This window comes from Pipra filicauda, unplaced genomic scaffold (assembly GCF_003945595.2).
Source record: "Pipra filicauda isolate LSUMZ 115617 unplaced genomic scaffold, ASM394559v2 scaffold47_size6085603_pilon, whole genome shotgun sequence".
NCBI lineage: Eukaryota > Metazoa > Chordata > Aves > Passeriformes > Pipridae > Pipra > Pipra filicauda.
Window position 1 is genome coordinate 253,311 of NW_024104620.1, and position 6,361 is coordinate 259,671.

Sequence of the window (6,361 nt, forward strand, 5' to 3'; positions counted from 1 at the left end):
TAGGAGTGTGGACAGCAAAGTTTCTCACACAATCTCTTGGGTTTTTTTCTTTGTTGTTACTTATAAGTAAGAATGAATATTATAGACAACGAATTCAGAAATCTCATGAGTCTCACTCCCAGTCATTATTTCAATGGCAAAATATAGAAATGAATTAAATTCTGTCTGTCCATTAAGAAAGGAAGAAATTGCCTATTAAGACAATTCAGAAAGATTATAAAATATTAAACAATAGAACAGTAAGGTTTGGGGACAAAACTGAAAGCAGGTATTCAATATAATTCTCATCTGTCATTGCTCATCGTGGTAAGGGGAAGGAAACGTGGGGAAGAACGCACACTGTTTGCTAATATTTGCTGTCTTTCCCAATGGCTCAACAAATTAATTCTCTAGCTGTCACACCTCATACCTGAACCTCTCCAGGGATGGAAACACCTTTGTCAGACTGCCCCCATTTTCTATGGTTTGTGCATATTAACTGAGGGACTTTGAGTTGGCCATACTGTTCGTTACCAGTGCCGTCCAACCTTTGATGTTCTCAGGGTACAGACCACATAATAACAGCTGCTGAGATACCCTCTGTTACAGTAGTTACTGTGTATACGTTTTCCTCCTAAAACAAAACTGATTGAGTAATGATTTTTGTGACTGATTCAGCCTTGTATTCTGTTCATGAAATGATAGCGACTGATTTTTTTTGATGTACTATTTTTCAATCAATACATATTTTTTAAACTTTTTTTTTCTTCTTTGTTGATCACCAGGTCTAAACCCAACTTGTCTGTTCAACTGTGGCTGTTATTTACTGATGATAAGAGTCTGAAAACTTTTATGAAACAAATACTAGATGGACAGTTTCATAATAGACGTTCCATACTGGTAAACTGAAATGCTCAAGTGTTCTTGCATGCAAAATGGATGCAAAAAATTGATTAATTTATAATCTCAGCTTGCTGGAAACAAAAAAGCATATGCATTACTTGTCCCGTGCTTTTTTAAATGTAACTGGTATATTGGTAGCAGCACAAATTAGCATGTAATTGTCAATATACTGCATATAGTTAGTAACACTGAGGATATAATTGCCTGAATTGTCCATGTTTAAACAGTGATGACAAAATTATATCAGAGCCTGTTAAATACAACTATATTAATAGTTTAAAATTATAGTTGAATAACTGACAGTTAAAACTATATTAAACCTAACCACTGATGCCTGATCTATTTGGACTCAGGCCTACCAACTTGCCAGCATCTTTTCCAGGGATATATAGGCCTGTTTACCAGTATGCTGGGACCACACATTTAACCTGAAAGTAATAGTACTGTGAGGATACAGGTGACCAGATATTTTTAGTTTCAGGGCATTCTTTTTTTGTCTCTAATGTACTCCTGTGGTTTCCTTCATGTTTTTTTTTTAGCCTGTTACACCAAAGTTGGAAAAGAGAAAACAAAGGAAAAGCAGATAAAGGAGTAATGAATGATAGAAACTGCCTTACTCGGATTCACAGCCCCATCAAAGGGGGCTTGCACAGTTCAGGTGGTCTGAATTGGGATAGCTCTGTAATTACAGCCTATTGGACAGACAGAAAATGTCTCTGGAACTGCCAGACTGGATTTTTTACAAGAATTAAAATTGTTGTTGTAATAAGAGAGGAAGTGGACAAATATACTCAGTAAAGTCTATTAAAAATAAACCTTGTGTGTGTATGCCTATAGTTCCAGTTGAACTCTAGGCTGGCAGGAATCAGCCTGTTACTGAGAGGCACCACTGCAGGACAGCAGGACATCAAAAGGCAGTAAGCAAAATGACTACATAGAAGACTATTCCTCTGGCCACTGCACATATGCACAGCAGTGCATGCAGTCAGCAGAGCTGTCAGTGCTTCCTGGCAAACACAGACTGCCTACAGGCTCCTACAGGCTCAAAGTCACATTATATCTGTATCCTCTGTACTTTTCATTAGTATGTGTAGAACAGCTAAGCTGTAGTGCTGTAAAGTAATAACACTGTGCTTACCCAAACAATTAAAACTTACTTATCTTCCCTCAAAATACCAAATAGTGGTGGTTTACATAATGGCTTTTCCTCAACACGGTCAAGCAGCCACCTTACCAGAAAAGGCAGCAAACACCAATCTAGACTAAATAGTATGTTCATCCATGCAATGATGGGGCACAGCATTAAGACAAATGTTTTCCCTGCTGCAAAGGTCCTTATGAGGCAGAGAAGGGGCCCCAGAATATATTCCAGGACCTGACTTTGCCTCTCTGGAACAGAACAGAAAGATTCCTCATGCTCCAGCTCCTCCAAGCCATAGTGCTTTGAAAATATAGCATCTGGTCCAAAATCTAGTGAACTTGGATATTCTAACTGAACATACATTTCATAAACTGTATAAAATGAATCTGCTGTGCTAGTTGTTCTGCTCTAAGGCTTTAAGGGAATGCCAAACATGAACAGTTGAGTTGTGGGAGGCGTGTCCAAGGCACAGGGTAGGAGCAGGGGCAGAGGAGCTCAGGGGAGCATGCACCGACATAGGTAACCTTATTGGTCAAAGAAGTCACATGGTGTTAAAGGATAAAACAGCGCCGATTTTGAAATAAATTCTCTTTGATCACCATCTCACGAGGAGGTGTTTTTCCTTATTATATAAGAACATTTGCGTACCCTACAGGAATCCTAGGAAGGAAAGGCTGTGAAATAATTTCAGTTGGAGATGGTGCTCTGTCCTGCAATAGGCAGGATAGGAGATTGTGGCCATATCAGCCTGATGTGCTTATGCTTCCTGGAAAGAAGTTTAGCTGCAGGTGGCTGAACAGGCTGTAAACCCAGTGCACTGAAGGATTTTTCTTTTTCTCTGTAAGTGATGCTAGCAAAGAATCTGGATGTGTCTCAAGGGCTGGTGAACGGGGCATGAGGCGTTGTTGTAGGATTTGAAAGTGAACAGAAGGGTAAGTGAGCTTCTTGATCTCTTGTTGAAGGAAGAGGGGAAAAATAACAAAACAATTTTTCATTGATGGCTGATGACTTCTCAGCTTTGTTTACTGCCTGGTAAGAATAATTTGAGGGAAAGCAGGGAGGAGATCTCTGCAGGCTTGGGGCTCTCACCAGCTGTGATGTCATGCACTGCATCAGCTGTAGCTATCTATGGGCCTCTTGTCTTTGCTTTTCTGTGTTGTCTAGATGTGGGTGCTCATTTGCATTTCCTGTTTTGTTTTGTTCAAGCAAGTTTTTGTTTGTTTTTTCTCAAAGAATAATGTTCTGCTACCTGCAATGTGTATTTTCTCTGCATCTCAGCTGATAAATTACCTGACTTTAATTCTTCTGCCTTAAGTAGGTGCCAAACAGCATTTCAGTACCTGCTATTTACTGTTTGCGGGTTTAGGTTTGGTTTAGGAGGGGGAAAAAAAAGGTATTCTTAGGCTGCTGACTTCCTGTCTTTTGAGTATCAGGAATACATCCCTGTTTCTCTCCTGCTCCCATTCCTACAGGGCTGCCTAAGGTGAGGTTTCTCTGTGGGGTCACACAGGTCATAAGAATGGAGAAATGGGTCTTCAAAGGACCATCAGGAGTGCACCTGAGTCGTCAACAGCTGCCTTTAAAATTGGCATGGGCCATTTCCATTCACAAGAGTCAGGTGGGTGTCCTTATACAGCTGTCTAAAGACTTCCACAGCATCATAAGCCTTATTTCCTGGGTGAGCTTGCATTGCTGGTAAAACAGGAGGAAAGCCGAAAGGCCCTTGTTGGGGGGGGGAATATGTCTGTTTAGCTGCACCTCTTCAGCTCATGATGCCTGCCTCTAGGGTCACAGATGGACTAGATACACTGCTGGAGTTTCCATGGGGTGCTGCCATCTGCATAGTTGGTGTTGGACTATAAAGCAGCATTATTTACCATTGTGGGCTGATGAGAGCAGTGTTTCCTTGAGAGTCATCAGCACTAGAGACCCTGAGGTTTACAGTATAACTGAGGCAGCTGCCAGAGCCACAGCTGTGCTCTTTGGGCTGGGCTCGCTCTTTAGTGGTGTGTGTTTGGTTTTTTTCGATGTAACAGTGTAACTTTCTCAAAGTTCCTTCCCTTCCAGAAGTTTTCATACACTTTGATAAATGCTGGTCTTGGAGACCTGTGAGTTTGTTCCCATGCCACTGTTTATTGTTCCTGTGCCACTGTTTAAACCAGGGCAGGCTGTAAATTCTGCTGTGCCCAGGACAGCCCTGCAGACAGGCCTGAGGACTGCTTGAGAATGGTGACTGTTCTAGTTAACTACTAGGAGTGAAACCAGCAGGATTTCTTTCCCTGCTGTGTTGATTAGATGGGATTTATGGAGTTTTGTGCAACAAGAGGTTCTCTGGAGTTAGTGGATTCTACTATCTGCTAGCAATTTACTGACAGTAGAAAACTGCCTTTCCTTTCTGATTCTCATCTTTTAATCAGTTACACAGTAAAACAAAAGACTTCTTTGTTTTTTTCTTTTTTTTTAATCAAGCCCTTACACCAAGAACAGTACCTTTGACAGACTCACAGGTTAGTGTTGGTACAGCACAGTGTTCTTTTTTGTTTGTTCTGTAACAAATTTCTCTGTGTCTTTGGCAGGGCATGTCTTTAGATTGTGTAGAAATCTCCCGGTCTCGTGTCTTTGAAAGTGGGCAGGCTTACGTAGCCCTCTCCCGAGCCCGTAGCCTTACAGGTCTCCGTGTTCTGGATTTTGACCCAAAAGTAGTGAGAGCTGATCCTTCTGTGCTGCAGTTCTATAGACAGTTAAGACGTCATCAGCTTTTAACCCAGGTAAAGAAAAACCTCATGCTAGCAAAGCCTGCTTTGTGCTACCAAGATGAGAGATGTTGGCCCTGAGATGCTTCTTTTTCTTCCTAAGCAAGACCATTCAAATTAAAACTTGTAGTGGCAGGAGAGATGAAACTGCAGAGAGAGCATGTGGCAGGGCAGCTCTTGGTGGTAAAATATCTACGGTAGTTTTGGGATTGTATAAAACTACCTGGCCCTGTGGGCAAAAGGATAGGTTGGGATTCTTTGGTCTTCCTCTTGCAGTAAGGAATGAAGGGTTAGTGGGCACAAAAGAAATCTGTTCCATTTTTTTTTTATTTCTTCTTTCTCCCCAAAGGATTCACTACACACCTATTCAGATGCTGATGAGAAGGAGAATGTGAAATGCAGCTGATAATACTCTCCTGGTTTCTGTGAAGTGTCAGCACAGACTCCTGAGATGCAGTGATCTTGCTATTGAGTATATTTGATAACATAGGTAAAGTCAAAGGACTTTTTTTAGCTGTTTGCTTCATTCAGCTGACTCTGGATATATAGAAGTATCTCTATCTCGTGCCTCTGGAATTTGGAAGGCTTCTGTAGCCCCTTTCTGAGCCCACAGACCTAAGTAAGCACTTCTCTGTCACAGATGCAACTTCAGCAAACAAAATGACTGAACAAGGATGTTCCTGAGGGTCCTTCCTGTGATTCTATCCTGCCTGCCTAGTTGCATTTAATCCTCCACATATATAGACTGAAACTTGTGTCCCTTTCTTCAAGTATACCACTGTTGTGAGATGGAAGGTGTCTAGATGGATTGGACCTGTTCACAGGAGCTGCTGACACAAGGGAAAGCAGGGCTAAGTATCTGGAATACATACTTGATTCTTCTGCAAGCAAGGAGCTGGGCTATTACTTTACAGCATGCTGAGGTGTTCCAGATGCTTGACACCAGGAGGCTTTGCAAAACTTCCTCCACAAGCAGAACTGCCAGTTACATATTGCTTGTTATGCTGATATGTAGCATTTTTATTAGTCTGTTGCATAAGATGTGATTTTTATTTTTTTAACCCTCTGAGATGAACTGGCACTGTTTAAAGACAGGAGGAATTCCTACATCTTATACCTGTAATTATGGAACTACAAGAATTGTGAAGTTCTGTTACTCCATTAGGGAGAAGATGGGTACTGGTGAGAGTTCCTCTTATTTAAACACATGAGGCTTGCTCAAATGAAAGTTGCTCCTGGAAAAAACTTGTCTGACTAATAAGGTGGAAGTTTAGTGTGAAATAGGGAATAATGGCTATGGACATGTGAAGTGAGCTGTAATGTCACCTGTTTCAGCAAAAGCAGAGATAAGCAGAACTAATATACTGTCTTAATTAAGGAAAAGATTTGGTCTTGGTATTTTAGCACTTTGTTTAAAGCTTAAGTGACTTGTATATTTTAAAATGTTTAACATCTTAAAACATGACATAACATTAAGCTAGAACTCGTCTCTTGCAGGGTTATGTCTCTAACAAAACCTCTGCTGTGGGAGTGAGTTGAAGGTCACTTCTTGGCAGCTGGTCTCCTTAAAGCAAGGAAAGGATGT

At 41.0% G+C, this 6,361-nt stretch overlaps 1 long non-coding RNA gene across 1 annotated transcript; it reads left to right on the top strand.

Moving 5' to 3' along the window:
• Positions 1-2,774: 2,774 nt before the first annotated feature.
• LOC113988820 lies at positions 2,775-5,957 on the top strand. Its single transcript, XR_005565474.1, has 3 exons — positions 2,775-2,955; positions 3,496-3,641; positions 5,126-5,957. It is a non-coding gene; the product is annotated as an uncharacterized LOC113988820 (long non-coding RNA).
• The last annotated feature ends 404 nt before the right edge of the window (positions 5,958-6,361 follow it).